General features: G+C 44.4%; 1 protein-coding gene, 1 non-coding gene and 1 pseudogene across 3 annotated transcripts in view; 2 read left to right on the top strand and 1 right to left on the bottom strand.

The window, feature by feature from the left end:
• The window catches only part of Wwtr1 (WW domain containing transcription regulator 1), a 114659-nt gene that overhangs the window by 33851 nt on the left and 65520 nt on the right, over positions 1 to 15288 (top strand). The gene's annotated exons all lie outside the window — the stretch shown is intronic.
• On the top strand, positions 2792 to 2898 carry LOC115063982. The gene has a single exon (XR_003843822.1). It is a non-coding gene; the product is annotated as a U6 spliceosomal RNA (small nuclear RNA).
• On the bottom strand, positions 14254 to 14989 carry LOC110320122 (annotated as a pseudogene).

Below are 15288 nucleotides of genomic sequence, written 5' to 3'. Positions count from 1 at the left end.
TTTTTTTTTCTGAGACAGGGTTTCTCTGTGTAACCCTTGCTGTCCTGGAACTCACTTTGTAGACCAGGCTGGCCTCAAACTCAGAAATCCGCCTGTCTCTGCCTCCCGAGTGCTGGGATTAAAGGCATGCGCCACCACGCCCGGCTATCTTTCTAAACATTACTTAAACCATGTGCTGAGATGTTTAATACTTGCTAATTGTTTGAGTCTTAATAGTGGTAGATTTGTGTTTTGGGGAAAAGGATTGTCAGAAAACAGGCTATATTTCATTAGCTCAGCTGCTTTATTTTCTACACGGCATTTGTTGTATCGACTTTCTTACTGGTAAAAGCAGCATGATAGGTAATTAATATGTATTAAAGCAAAATAATACAATTATATAATTCAAGCTTCATAAAAAAAAAAAAAAAAATCAGATAGCAGCCGGGCGTGGTGGCGCACGCCTTTCCCAGCACTTGGGAGGCAGAGGCAGGCAGATTTCTGAGTTTGAGGCCAGCCTGGTCTACAAAGTGAGTTAGTTCTAGGACAGCCAGGGCTACACAGAGAAACCCTGTCTCAGAAAAACAAAACAAAACAAAACAAAACAAATCAGATAGCAATGAGACATTTATATATATATATATATATATATATATATATATATATATGTTTTATTTTATGTGTTTTGCCTGAATGTATGTGTACCATGTTTCTACCTGGTGCCCAGGTGAAGGTCAGAAGGCGGCATGGGAACCCATGGAACTGAAGTAATGGACTGTTGTAGACTGCTGGGGAATGACTGAACTTGGGTCCTCAGAAGAGCAGCTGATGCTCTAAACCACTGAGCCACCTCTCTAGACCCTCAGCTCTGGAATTATGTTCCTCCTTTCCACATTAATTGCTTTATTCAGCATCTGCTACTGGCACTAGTCTATATTTAGAGGGATGAATTTTTCTTTTCTCTCTCCTTTCTCTGCCCCTCTATCTCATTTGCTCACGAGCTTGCTTCTTTCTCGGCAAGTTTCTGTGTGATGCTTTTGAGGAAAGGCTATCAGAAGAAACTGCAGAGCCTTGCAGATCTTTGTTGTGTCTCCTGGAAGTCTCCTAAGTGGCTTGCGCTGACTCCTCACTGACAGAATGAAGTCATTCATTTTGGTTACATTAGTTAAATTGGAAAATGCTTCCATTAAGATTTTAGGGAAGGCCAAGCAAGTGAGTCTTAGAAAATTGCTACAACAGCCTCACATGGCTCTGTTCACCAGCAATTGTGGCGTTTGGACATTTGAGGAGCTTAGTCAGTCAGGACTACTGAAGATTCGAATCTAGCCTGTGTTACCTAGGGCGATCCCCCTTTCAGCAAACAAACAGCTTAAAAATTATTATGCCACATTCACACGTGACACAGAAGACACTCCACACTGCAAGCCTCCTGTGCAATGATAGTGAGTTCATATTTGTGTTATATATTGTTCTTTATTGGAAACACCGTCTTCCTTGGCATGATGGCTAATCATGGTTGTCAATGTGACACACCTTGGAAGAGGGAACCCTAGTTAAAGAGTTTCTCTTATCAGATTGGCCTGTGGGCCTACCTGTTAAAGTATTTTCTTGGTTGCTAATTGATAGAAAAGGCCGAAGCCCACTGTGGGTGGTGCCATCCCTAGGCAGGAGGGTCTGGGCTGTATTAGAAAGATGGCTCAGTGATCCAGGGGGAGCAAGTCCATAAGCAGCATCCCCCTGTGGTCTCTGCTTCAGTTCCAACCTTGGCTTCTCTAGATGATGGGCTGTAACCGATAAAACAAATGCACTCTTGTGTCTTCTGAGTTATGGTGCTTCTCATAGCAGCAGAATGAGGGCTAGAACAATGGGAGCTTATTTAACGGATACTAAAAAGTCTTAAGAAAGGCCAGGTGCGGTGGTGCATGCCTTTAATACCAGCACTAGGAGGCAGAGGCAGGTGGATCTCTTGAGTTTCACCCTATATAATAAGTTCCAGGCTAGCCAGAGCTACACTGTGAGATCATGTTTCAAACAGAACAAAACAAAATGAAAGGGAGAAGATCAAGAAAAGCTGAAAATATTTAATAAAAACTTAGCAATGGCTGGTAAAGTTGCCTCCTGTGTGGTGCCACAGGCCTGTAATCCTGTATTTTACCTATCAAAGCAGACTTGCCCCCTGGTTCACCCAGGACCCTCAGTCCCTACCTGGCATACCCTGCCCCCAACCTTGAACTTTCCAGCCCAGGGGCTGGGGCTGCACTTCCCCCCAGAGGTTCTTCCCTATGTAATCCAGACATTTTGCGCTCTCTCTCTCTCTCTCTCTCTCTCTCTCTCTCTCTCTCTCTCTCTCTCCCTCCCTCCCTCCCTCCCTCCTTCCCTCCCTCCCTTTTCCTCCTTCTCTCCCTGCAGGAATTCGAATGTGTGTACACACTTTCTCTCTTTCTCTTCCCCCACCCCTCTCTTCCCATGGTGAGCCCCCACCCCCAGGTCTGTGAATTCACCAGAGAGCAGCAATAAACCTGCCTTTAGTAGGATATAACCTGGTTGAATTGGTGAAGGCAAAACGGCTCAGTGAGGTTCGGGAGTTTGATGCCAGGCTTGGCCTTGATAACCACATTTTTCTCTTTTCTTCTTCTTTTTCTTAATACGGGGGTGGTGTTTTTAGGCTGTTAGGATAATAGAACTGTAACGATAATAACACACAGAAGGAGAGATGGCATTTCTGTCATCCCTCTTCACACTGTGGTCCTCTGCTTTTTTTTGTCAGTGCCGACTTACCGGTGTTTCAGAATCATATCAAATCAAATCTGGCGTGCTCGCTTCAGCAGCACATATACTAAAATTGGAACAATACAGAGAAGATTAGCATGGCCCCTGCGCAAGGATGACACGCAAATTCATGAAGCGTTCCATATTTTTATAAAAAGAGCTCAGGAAGCTGGACTCCAGAAATTCAAATAACCCCATTAAAAAATGGGGTACAGAGCTAAACAAAGAATTCTCAACTGAGGAATACCGAATGGCTGAGAAACACCTGAAAAAATGTTCAATATCCTTAGTCATCAGGGAAATGCAAATCAAAACAACCCTGAGATTCCATCTCACTCCAGTCAGAATGGCTAAGATTAAAAATTCAGGTGACAGCAGATGCTGGTGAGGTTGTGGAGAAAGAGGAACACTCCTCCATTGCTGGTGGGATTGCAAGCTTGTACAACCACTCTGGGAATCAGTCAGGTGGTTCCTCAAAAAATTGGACATAGTACTACCGGAGGACCTAACAATACCTCTTCTGGGCATATACCCAGAAGATCTTCCAACTGGTAATAAGGACACATGCTCCACTATGTTCATAGCAGCCTTATTTATAATAGCCAGAGGCTGGAAAGAACCCAGATGTCCCTCAATAGAGGAATGGATACAGAAACTGTGGTACATTTACACAATGGAGTACTACTCAGCTATTAAAAACAATGAATTTATGAAATTCTTGGGCAAATGGATGTATCTGGAGGATATCATCCTTAGTGAGGTAAGCCAATCACAAAAGAAGTCACTAGATATGCACTCACTGATAAGTGGATATTAGCCCAGAAACTTAGAATACCCAAGATACATTTTGCAAAACACAAGAAAACCAAGAAGGATGACCATCATGTGAATACTTCATTCCTCCTTAGAATAAGGAACAAAATACCCATGAAAGGATATAGATACAGAGACAAAATTTAGAGCTAAGATGAAAGGATGGACTATCCAGAGACTACCCCATCCGGGGATCCATCCCATCATCAGCCACCAAACCCAGATACTAATGCACATGCCAGCAAGATTCTGCTGAAGGGACCCTGATATAGTGGCCTCTTGTGAGGCTATGCCAGTGCCTGGCAAACACAGAAGTGGATGCTCACAGTCAGCTATTGGATGGAACACAGGGCCCCCAATGGAGGAGCTAGAGAAAGTACCCAAGGAGCTGAAGGGGGATGTAACCCTGTAGGTGGAACAACAATATGAACTAACCAGTACCCCATGAGCTCGTGTCTCTAGCTGCATATGTAGCAGAAGATGGCCTAATTGGCCATCATTGGGAAGAGAGGCCCCTTGGTCTTGCAAACTTTATATGACCCAGCACAGGGGAAGGCCAGGGCCAAGAAGTGGGAGTGGGTGGGTATGGGTGGGTAGGGGAGCAGGGGCAGGGGGGTATAGGGAACTTTCGGGGTAGCATTTGAAATGTAAATAATGAAAATTATATATATATATATATATATATATATATATATATATACACACACACATATCAAATAAAATCTGGCTTCAGATCTTCCATGCAATTTCAGCCATCTCAGAAATTAATAATAGCAAAACATTTCTCAGAAATTAATAACAGCACAACATCTCCCCCCCCCCCCACACACACAGAAGACCCTCTTCAGAGCGACCAAGAACAAAACAGATCTTCTTTCTTGGAATTTCTCCCCAACCTTCCTAGGAGCTTGGGGACTTAGAGTTACTTTTGGTATTGTGCCATCTCGGAGCAACTGTAATTACATGTAGGTGTTCACGTCATTATCATGAGCTGTAGGAAGGTGGATCTGTATTGCCAGCATTTGCTATGGACAAACCAGTTAAGCTTCTCTACCCTCCCCCCACCGAAGAAGCTGTTAATGTGCAAAGAGGTTGAGTAGCTGGCTCAGATCACCTCCTTATACCTAAGAGGGCTGTGTTGCCAAGCCGGGTCATGTGACGGAATGGAGAAATATTGGTGCTTTCTCCTGAAGTAGTTCTGTATCTTTTGTGGCCTCAGACTTTTATCAGCTGTATGTTTTATTTTAAAGTTACTGACAAGATTGGCTCTGTCACAATTGGAGGGGACATTGGAACTTTTTGCAAGTATAAATGGCGTAAGAACTCACTGGACTCCACTGTTTTGAACCAACACTATCTTGGGCCAACTAGGCCGTGTACTTTTGAGAGCTTCAACGTGGGGCTGGAGGTGGCTTAGAGGTAAGAACTGCCCCTACTAGGGATGCAAGTTTGGTTTCCAGCACCCAAATCAGGCCTCTCACAGCTTCCAACTCCAGGAGATAACCCTCTTCTGGCCTCTGGGTATTTGCTTGCACATGATGCATAGGCATACATGCAGACACTCTCACATACACGTCAAGTAAATCTTTAAAAAAAACTTTAACCTGGGTGGCAGGAAAATGCATGTGTATGAACTAATATGTGTCTCAGTATGTTCAGGATGCTATATAGGATGAATGATAAATATATATTTTCACAGTTCTGAAAGCTGGGCCGTTCAAGATGATAGTAGATGTTGTTGTCTGACCCCATGGTTCTTTGTTTCTGAATCTGTCACTAAAGCGACATATCTTTCTGACCTCTTTAGCAGGACACTAGTTTTGCTTATGAGCCTTTAGGATCTAATCTTTTCAAGAAGTCTTCATCTTGGGAGTTTATATTTCAGTGGATGAATTTACTAAGGCCACAGCCATTAATGGTATCTGCACATATTCTTACCTTCTTTTTGTTCCCAATTCTTCAGTAAACAGGCTTTTAGGGTCAGGAAAGTTTAGAGTGGGGACTGTTAGTGGCTTATGGGAGTGGCTAGGGTTTGGGGTGTGTGTGTGTGTGTGTGTGTGTGTGTGTGTATGTGTAACTTATATGGCCACATTTCAATAACTCAGCAACTCTACTCAGACAAGCTTCTGGTCTTAACCTGTAGCTTAAATCTTTGTGTGTTAGCTCCTTCTATCTATTGGCCTTTGGGTATGTCCCCTGAAAGGTGCTATGCTCTGGCTCAGTAAATTTTCCTCAAGCTGGGACCTCACACATCCTTTCTTCCTCATCTAAAACTGTCCATTGGACCTTTAATTTCCTGGTGTACCTTTCATGTTTCTTAGCCTAGGTCTAGCTCATCACTGTCTTTGCTTGGACCATTGCAGTCTTTCACTGGCTGCTCTCCTGTGAGTGGTCTTATTTTTCTTTGACTTTTTTTTTTTTTTTCGGTCATGCTGTGACAAGAATGTTTTCTAGTAGGATGGATGTCTTAACGTTGATTTAAATGTGATTGAAAGCACTCCATTTGGCATTTAGGATGAAGCCCATGTGTCTTGTCTTCTGGTGCTCAGAAGGCCATCTGGTGTGACTAAAGGGCTATTCCCCACGCTTTCTGAACTTAGTTTTCCTTCTCTACTCTGCATAGTCCTCGCGCACTGGGCCTTCTCAGGGCTCATTCCTGGCTCTTCAGCTCCTCTTCCCTCCGTGAGTGCACAGGCTTAAAAAGCCACCACTGACGTGTCCATAGACACTCCTGCCTCTTGGCTCTATGAAGGAGAATGTAGAAATCGAGTGCTTTCGTTTTCTGGTTAGGCTTGGTTTCTCCTGGCACCTCTCCTGCCCTGCCCTCTGGTTTGCCTGTAGTGTATGATTGGAGGAGGGTGTGAAGACAGGTCAGTAACCCTTCAACAGGAAGGACAGGACTCAAGGATAGGAGCCCTGGGCTGGCCTGACATCAGCCCCCAACACTCTATGGAGAAACACCGAGAGCAGCTGGTCATCATGTGGGCCGGCAGGAATGGGGCTGGGCTAGGGGCTGGGATTAAGGCAGCCTTGTGGCAGCAGCTGTGGTATTGGGAACACCTGGCCCTCCTGGAAGTCCAGGGGCTCTGTCTCTGACCTCTTTCCTTCATTTCCTGCATTCTCCAAATTACAGCAGAACATTGAAATAGAACTAGAGGCGAACACATCCTGCAAATATTTGCGTTTCCTGAAATTGGTCTCTCTTTCAGTTGATGAGGAGGCCCTCTTATGATGAAGCGTGATCAAAGATAGTTTAGGCGCCCCACAATCTCTTGTGAGGCCCTTTCGAGCCTGTGTAGTGTGTGTGGGATGGAGGTGAGAACTATAGGCACCCCACAATCTCTTGTGAGGCCCTTTCGAGCCTGTGTAGTGTGTGTGGGATGGGGGTGAGAACTACATGTGAGCTGCGGTGAGCAGGCCCTATATCGAAGGGAGTTAGACTCCAGTCTTGATCTGGCAACAAAATTTTAGGCAAATTCCAGAGCTTCTGGGCCTCGATTTCTTCACCTATGAAGCAGGACGACAGTACTAGAACGTGGAGCAAAGATTAGGGGGATCTAAAACAAATGGATTTCGTGTTATAAAATGTGAACATTTTGCGTCTATCACTGTCAGTAGCACTGTTGCTGCTTATAAAGTATGGAAGTCTTCTGCTCTTTAAGTATGTTCACCAACTCATAGTGTGTTGTGGATGCGCCCTAAGCCTGTAGCCGCAGCAGTATCCCATCCCTGACCTTGGATATAGAGAATGCGTCGTGTGTCACAGATCTGCGCAGCCTCTCGGCTGACTTCTTGTACGTGACATTTACTAACACCACAGAAGTATTGTTACCACAACAGCATTTTTTTCCCCCATTGACATTATCTCATAATCCAATCATTATTAGGAGAAAATGTCAGTTGTTTTTCTGCACTAGTAAGGACGTGAACAATGAAAACCGTGTAACACAAAAACTTTCTGTGAGGAATAGAAAAAAATGTCATTGCTTTCATGATTTTGTCAGTGGGGTGGTTCATGGCTCTGCTTCAGAGTCACCCAGAGACTGAAATGGAATGGGGATTGGGAAGGGAATATAATTATGGGAAGGAGGGGGAGAATCCCCAGCTTTATAATTATTAGCATTATTAGGAAGTAACTGTCCTTTGAATTATATTTTAGCTAAAGAAATTATAAAGCAGTATTTTCATGTGAACTTCCCCTTGTGTTTGAGACATTCGCTGACAGTTCTTCATAAATCTTCATTACGACGTCAGAACTCCTTGTGAAGCTTCTCTTCATGTGTGTTCCCTTGTACAGTTATTAACAAAAGCCCCTTTATGTCTCTGCCCAGCTTGGTTTCAGTCATGAACTCCATGTTCCTTTATTACTTCATAGAATCTGGTTTCTTGACTGACTTAGTAAATTGGTTCCCAAGGACTTGGTGGGAAGCCAGAGGGCCCGAGTGACGAGACGTGCTTATAGTCCAGGGTGGGTAGAGACAAAGGGAGACTGGCTGCTGGTAACCCACTCCTTCCCAGTAAAGCTTCTTCGTATGCCCTCATGGTTTCTTAATCAACTTTTAAAACTTTAGCCCAAAGTTAGTATGTTTTGAAGGTTTTAGGTAGGTTTTTACATGTGTCGTCCGGAGTAGAAAGGAGCTGGTTAGTTTTGGCTTTAAAAATCTAGCGTTTCTTATAAAATCCTTGAGCACTAGCCCCAGTTACCTTTAACAGTGGAGAGTCTATTAGCCACTTGAAGGATTTAGTGATCCCTTAAGAGTTGTTTAATGGCAGCTCTGGAGTTCAAGCAGGTGGATCTCTGAGTTCAAGGGCAGCCCTGGTTTACATAGCGAGTTCAAGGTCTGCCAAGGCTACACAGTGAGACCCTGTCTAAAATACATCTGCTTTCTGCTAATGTTCTTATTTCAGTTCCTATGGAGGGCTTCCGCTTTCTAATGTGGCTGTTAGTGGTGAATATGAAGACTACATCATGTAGTCCATCCTCTGAAGGACTGTGAAATTGGAAGAAAAACTGCTTACTGCAACCACTAGTGTAAACTGGATCGATGCAGCTTGCAGTGTAATGGACTCCTGTCTTTCCCATCGTGCGAGTGTTGAATTTTTCCCCCAAGGCAGCCATTCCATTTCATAGATGACATAGCTGACTATTTGCTTAATTGCCTTTACGATCATCGGTGCATATTTCAAACGTGCACCTATGCTCAATTATACCGGAAGGCTGTGAGAAATAGATCTAATAATTTTTTTTAAAGCCAAATATTTTAAGTCAGAACCTATGGTACTGCAGGTTTGTTTACAGGATATTAAAGGATGGAGAATTGGAAAAAATTAGTTTTGGGAGTATTTGGGCTGACGGTAAACTCAAGAAAAACTAGGTATTAGCTACTGGAAAGCTGTGAGGAGTATGTGATCATACAGTCTCAAGAAAAGGGGAAATGGTCATTGTAACTTGAATTTTTTTCAAACCTTATTTGTAATGATAGTGCTTAAACGCTTTAACCTCCCTTGTAGTCTACCACCCACCAGAGGTCGTGGAAAAGAAAGGATACAGGGAAGTGGACTTGTTTAGAAATAGTTCTTTGGAGCAAGTCCTGTCTGTGTTGTTAGGAAATCAGCGGTTCAGTTCATAGGTTAGCAGGCAGCAGCAGCTCGATCCACTCGCAAACACTTCACGGATACACCAGTAGTTCTGTTTGTGTCTTAGTCAGGGTTTCTATTCCTGCACAAACATCATGACCAAGAAGCAAGTTGGGGAGGAAAGGGTTTATTCAGCTTACATTTCCATACTGCTGTTGATCACCAAAGGATGCAGGACTGGAACTCAAGCAGGTCAGAAAGCAGGAGCTGAAGCAGAAGCCATGGAGAGATGTTCTTTACTGGCTTGCTTTCCGTGGCTTGCTCAGCCTGCTTTCTTATAGAATACAAGACTACCAGCCCAGAGATGGTCCCACCCACAAGGGGCCTCTCCCCACTTGATCACTAATTGAGAAAATGCCCCACAGCTGAATCTCATGGAGGCATTTCCCCAACTAAAGCTCCTTTCTCTGTGATAACTCCAGCTGTGTCAAGTTGACACAAAACTAGCCAGTACAGTTTGGTAGAGTCGGCTTAGCAACAACAGCAGTGATAAGACCTAGCAGAGACAGCCAGCGCTTAGCCTCAGCTCCAGTCGGTAGGAGGGACCAACAGGAACACCAGGACAAGTTCTCAGCTATGCCTCTCTCAGGGAAGCTAAGATCAGCAAAGACTTGAGACCCACAAGCGTAGCTGTACCAGCAAGCCACACTCTGTCACTCCGTCACTCTGTGGGGTCTTATTTATACCCTCCAAACATTACGTGTTTTTCCTCGGCATGTGCATCCAATCAGCCCGAGTCCTCGGAGTCCTGACAAATGCAGCTTAATTATGAAATGTAAGGAGGACCAGTGCATGCGTGTTGTTAGCAAAGAATCCTTCATCACATGTTCTTTCACGTGCTTGCTTTAGCAGAACATCCTCTCTCCTGGGTCTGCTTCTGTGTTCCTTCAGGAGTCTGCCTTAGTCTTTCCCCTGTGTCCATTTCAGGAAAACACTCTATGTGTTTGCCTCAGCAAAACGCCATCCAATACAACCAAAGAACCCTCTGCTTGTGGACGTTGTACATCGTGGTGCGGAGCCTAGTGCGCACCACGATGTACAACGTCCACAAGCAGTGTAGGAATTTTGATTTATTGGAACCTGAACGTTGTTCTGTGTTCTAAGATTCTAAGGACTGGGGTGTTGGTTTAAAATAATCATTAGTCTGCTCTCACAAGTCTGTCATTCGGGCTGGAGAGATGGCTCAGCAGGTAAGAACACTGACTGATCTTCTGAAGGTCCTGAGTTCAAATCCCAGCAACCACATGGTGGCTCACAACCATCTGTAATGAGATCTGATGCCCTCTTCTGGTGTGTCTGAGGACAGCTACAGTGTACTTATCTATAATAATAAATAAAAGTTATAAAAAAACCCAAAAAAAGTCTGTCATTCATATAGGTTCTTGCATTTGTATAGATTTTATGCACGTGTTGCTCCATACTGTATCTTTAGAGTGGCTGCAGTATCTGTTTTCAAAGTGGCTTCAACTGGGATCATTGGTTTCTTCTTTTCTGGGCTTTTCTCTGATTGTTCGAGCTCCCTTAAGGCATGGTGGCTGGGCTTCAAGGGTAAGCATTCCTAGAGATAGAAAATAGAAGCTATGGCTGGGTTCGGAAGTGCGTGTCTGTATTCTGTAACCCTGTAGGTAGTAAGCAGAGCTTAAGGTGAATTCTAGGCCAGGCTGGGCCATCTAAGACTCTGCCTTTAACAACAACAACAAAATGCTATGTAAATGCCATAATTACTTAGGCAGACCACAGCTCTTGGGGAAAGTGCCAAATTATTCAAAATGTCTTTTTAAAAAATCAGTTATCAGCTTCTGGAGACCAATTCTGTAGTCTGTGTCTTGCAGATGTTATCCAGACACATGAATAGCACAGACTGGTGACTGTATCTCTGTGTGTATCCCGATGTCCCTTGACTATACATACCTACAACGTAAAGTTCAAATAGGCAGTTTCATGACTTGTAGCAATATTTTATTGAGATTTCATTGTTATCGAAGAAGTAACCCCAATGGCACCCGTCTTGGGAAAATTGGCCTTATTTCAACCAAGAAATGAGGGAGAGTACCAGTCCGTTTTACTGTTCTCATCCAAGTAAGTTAAGTGTCAAATATAAGGGACCTGGGACCCCAGTTTTGGCTGGCCGAGAAGGATCCAGAAGGCGTACTTGCTTTAGTATTGGCTTGGGAGGCTCCTTGTCTCCCTTTTGATTTTGTCGGCTTAGCTGATGAAGGGCTTACAATGTTCCAAGGGCTTTGCTTACGGCACACAGTTATATTTGCCTAGGAGACTGTGGTATGTCTGAAATCTTAGTTATTGCTGTTGCTTTTTGGTAGCAATATTAATGTCTGTTTTCTCCCTTGCCAGTTTTATTACCGTGCAGCATAGATTTTGTTGCCTTTTCATTGTCCCAACGCTGGAAATTTTGATGTTTTTAAACAAAATGAAGCATCCCTGTTGTAATTTCTTGTTGCATCTCTCTAGAATACACACGTTATCTTGGTATGTTTTACTTTTTAATGATAGTGTTGAGTATTTTTTATTCAGGAAGTCAGTACACTGACAGAGTTGGCAGAAATGTTAGTCTTCTTTCCACCCAACACTGTTTAAATAGTTGGAGGATTGGCTATAATGGACAGACCCTTCTTTTCAACTGAGTTCAGTTGGCAGCCAGTGGACACTTTTCCTTTATTTTGGTAAGGTTTTTCCCTGGGCAAATACTTAACCAAATCCTGCTTTTCATCTGTTTTTGATGGCACCAGACCATACTTCCCAGCCATTTGCAGACAGTGTCTGTCTGGTGGTGGGATTTCCTGGGCACAGAGCCCCTAATTGGTACTGGCTGGCTTCTTGAACTTCACTGATATACTTGATTATTTGCTCTGTGTTTTCTGCCATGGGAACCAGTAAATGTACCCTTTTGAGACAGCAAAGCAGCAAGAGCCATCTGTTGTTAATTAGTTATACTACTCTGTACTTCAGCCTGTGAACCTGGCTTAGGCAAACCTTCCTTCTGCTAGGTACGGTGGTACAGACCTGTGAGTCAAGCATTTAGGAAGCCGAGGCAGGAAGATTGTTGAGTTTCAGGTTGGCCTGGGTTACATAACGGTTTCAAGGTTAGACTGGGCTATATGACAAGACACTGTTAAAACAAAACAGAACAAAACAAAAGACCTTTCTTTCAATATCTAAGTCAGTTCATCTAAGTCAGCACTCTGCAGAAATCTGGGTGAGACTGCAAGTTAGAAGCTGCACCCGAGGACTGGGTGAATGTAGCTCAGAGAGGGAGCAGGATTCTTGGGTTAGTGCACCAAGCTGTCTGCATCAGTTTCCTTACTGGCCAACCAGCATTTGTTGTGCATGCCAGAGAATGCCCACTGATGGACCCAGGCACCCACCGCTGCGGCGGCTGTTGCTGCTGCTGCTGCTGCCAGTGGCATCATAGCCACCCCACTAATCAGTGCTAGCTGTGTGCTTGTGAACTTCTCATAGCACTTGAAATATCAGACACAGAGGTGCTGCAGAGTGAACTGGAGTAGGAAAAGCTCAAAGGTATGTGTAAGTGTGGTCAGGGAACACAGGCCTGAGACAACTACGAAGAGAAAATGGCTGCCTTTCTCTCACCATTGCTGGGGAATGAGCTATGTGTATCACTGGAATTATGCAGGGGAGCCCGGTGCAGCATTCTTCCAGCACACCAAGGGCCAACATTCTATATCTCTTCAGAGCCTAAACCCCTCCATGGGGAAAGTTTGGTCCCTGATTTGCTGGGGGACACAACATAGGCAGAGCTATAGTAGCTAGCAATCTTTTGTAACTCCAGGGGTTCTGATGTCTGTGTGGGTGCCAGGCACGCATGACCACATGCAAATACATACAGGCAGATAATATCCATACATTAGAAACAAAAACCTACCAACTAACCAAACAAAAAACCTCTATATCAAGAATGAATTTGCTGAGAGAGAAATTAAGGGGGAGAAAAAAAAAAAAAGCTTAAACCAAAAGTGTGCATAGCCAATGAGGTGCTGCTATTGTGGAAACTTTAACACACTAAGGAAAGACATTGAAGGCACTAGATGATGGAAAAACCTTCCATGCTCCAGGAGCGCCAGAAATAATACTGAGAACGCCTCTTCTACCAAAAGTAATCTACGGAGTTACCACAATTTGTATCTCGAGTCTAGCTGACAGTCTTCACAGAAAAAAAAAAAAAAAAAAAACGCAACAAAAAATCACCCTAAAATTAATATGAAACTGGAAAGCACAGATAACCAAAGCTATTTAAGCAGAAGGGCTGCCACTGCAGGTATGGAAAGCACTTGACCTTAAATTATACCACAAGTCATGTTGACAAAGACAGTGTGGGGCTGGTCTAAAAGCAGACATGTAAACCAATGGAGTGAAGTAGAGGACCTAGAAAAACCATCCCACACAGTAGCTCCTAATGTTTGGCAAAGGCTTCAGGAACACATCAGAAGAAAGGCCGGCCTTTCTCACAGATGGCTTTGGGGAGACTGGACCTCTACCAGCAGAAAGTGAGGCTCGATCTGCATCGGTTACCCTGAAAAGATCAGTTTTAAATGGAACAAGGACCTTGATTCAAAACTTTAAACACTGAAGCTACGGAGGGAACAAAAGTTGTAGGCGTAGGTAAGGCCTTTCTGAAGGCACAGAAAGGAGCCCCAAGAATTGATACCTTGGATTTCACAAAAACGGAGTTCCTGCCAGTCATACGGAACATGTCATTACATTACTTGTGCAGGCCACCATTTGGGGGGGGGGGGAGGAGGAAACAAGCTCTATATCCTCAGTGGTGAGTTCATTACAATTTCGGAGGCATTCCAGCAGACAACTCTCCCGAGGCCCACACACACTTTCTTGCTGTATTATGTTGTTCGCCACCTATAGTGAGTCGTCAGGAGGGTCTTCTTCAGGACAGCATGGTCGCAGGACTGGAACAATCCTCAGGGGCTGACAGGGAGTATGAGGATGGGGAGGAGGGCTACCTTGAGCTGTTTCACATAAGAAACAACTGTGACAAAGTTCCCAGACCTGCGATCTCTCCTCTTACCTTCTGGCATAGCATTTGATGTATTCAGCCACTTTGTCCCCCAAATCCTCCTTGTCCTGCAAATAGTGTTCTGCAGCTTCAACACTCAGTGGATCATCAAAATTCACGAGATCAGTAAATAAAGTTTAATCCCCAAACAACATCCTTTAACGTTCTAGTGGGAGCCCAGCCAGTGCCATCAGTGGAATGTTCTTAGTAAACTTAGACATATTTCCCCTGTTTCTGTGATGTTGGGGTGCCAGATTTCAGTCAAGCATTTCACCTTGGGAGGTACCGTGTTGTAGGCAATGGGGCCTTCAGTTTCAAACTGAAATTTTCTATCCCTGTAGTAACTAACCCTCATTTGGGCTTACAGTCAGCAGAAAGAAATGGAGCTTGTATGGGTCAGGAAAGTGTACTTTACATGTGCAAGGTAAATTAGCTTCAAGTCCTGCGACCCCTTTAACAAGCAATGTCTCTCACAGAAACGCTCCGAGTAGAGTCAGATATGGAGGCTGATGTCTGGGATCCTCTGAGACCATCATCCGGCTCCAACTTGCTTGCCAGCGTTAGCGCATTACTGCCACCTTTCTTCTGGAAGACAGACAAGAGTAGGGCCATGTCTCCAGCTACTGAGCACCTCGAGTCAGGCGAGAGAGTCAGGCGAGGTGAGCTGGCACCCAAAACCATGCTAGGCCAGCCGTGGCACCGAGTCGCGCTGGCCTTCACAGCCACACTGGCTCCCGGCTGCATAAAAACGGTTTTTATTTTGTTTTGTTTGGTTTTTTTTGAGACAGAGTCTCACTGGGTGGACCTGGGTGGCCTGCACCTTCTGCTTCTGCCTCCTGGGTTAACGGTGTGTGACCACTAAGATTGGCCGGAAGAAAAGTTTCTGGAAGGGGGAGGCTGTGTTAGGGCAGGGGTGGTAGAAGGTGGCTGGACAGAGCAGGGAGCTGGCTGGCTGCAGACATTTTACTTGTGGCAAGGCTGCACCTCATAAAAATTCCATGATCTTGTCCCCCCCCCCCCCCAAAAAAAAAAAAAATAAAAAA

This window comes from Mus pahari, chromosome 4 (genome assembly GCF_900095145.1).
Source record: "Mus pahari chromosome 4, PAHARI_EIJ_v1.1, whole genome shotgun sequence".
In the NCBI taxonomy this organism is placed as follows: Eukaryota; Metazoa; Chordata; class Mammalia; order Rodentia; family Muridae; genus Mus; species Mus pahari.
The sequence above is the reverse complement of the archived record's forward strand: the minus strand, read 5'-3'. Positions and strand labels throughout refer to the sequence as shown.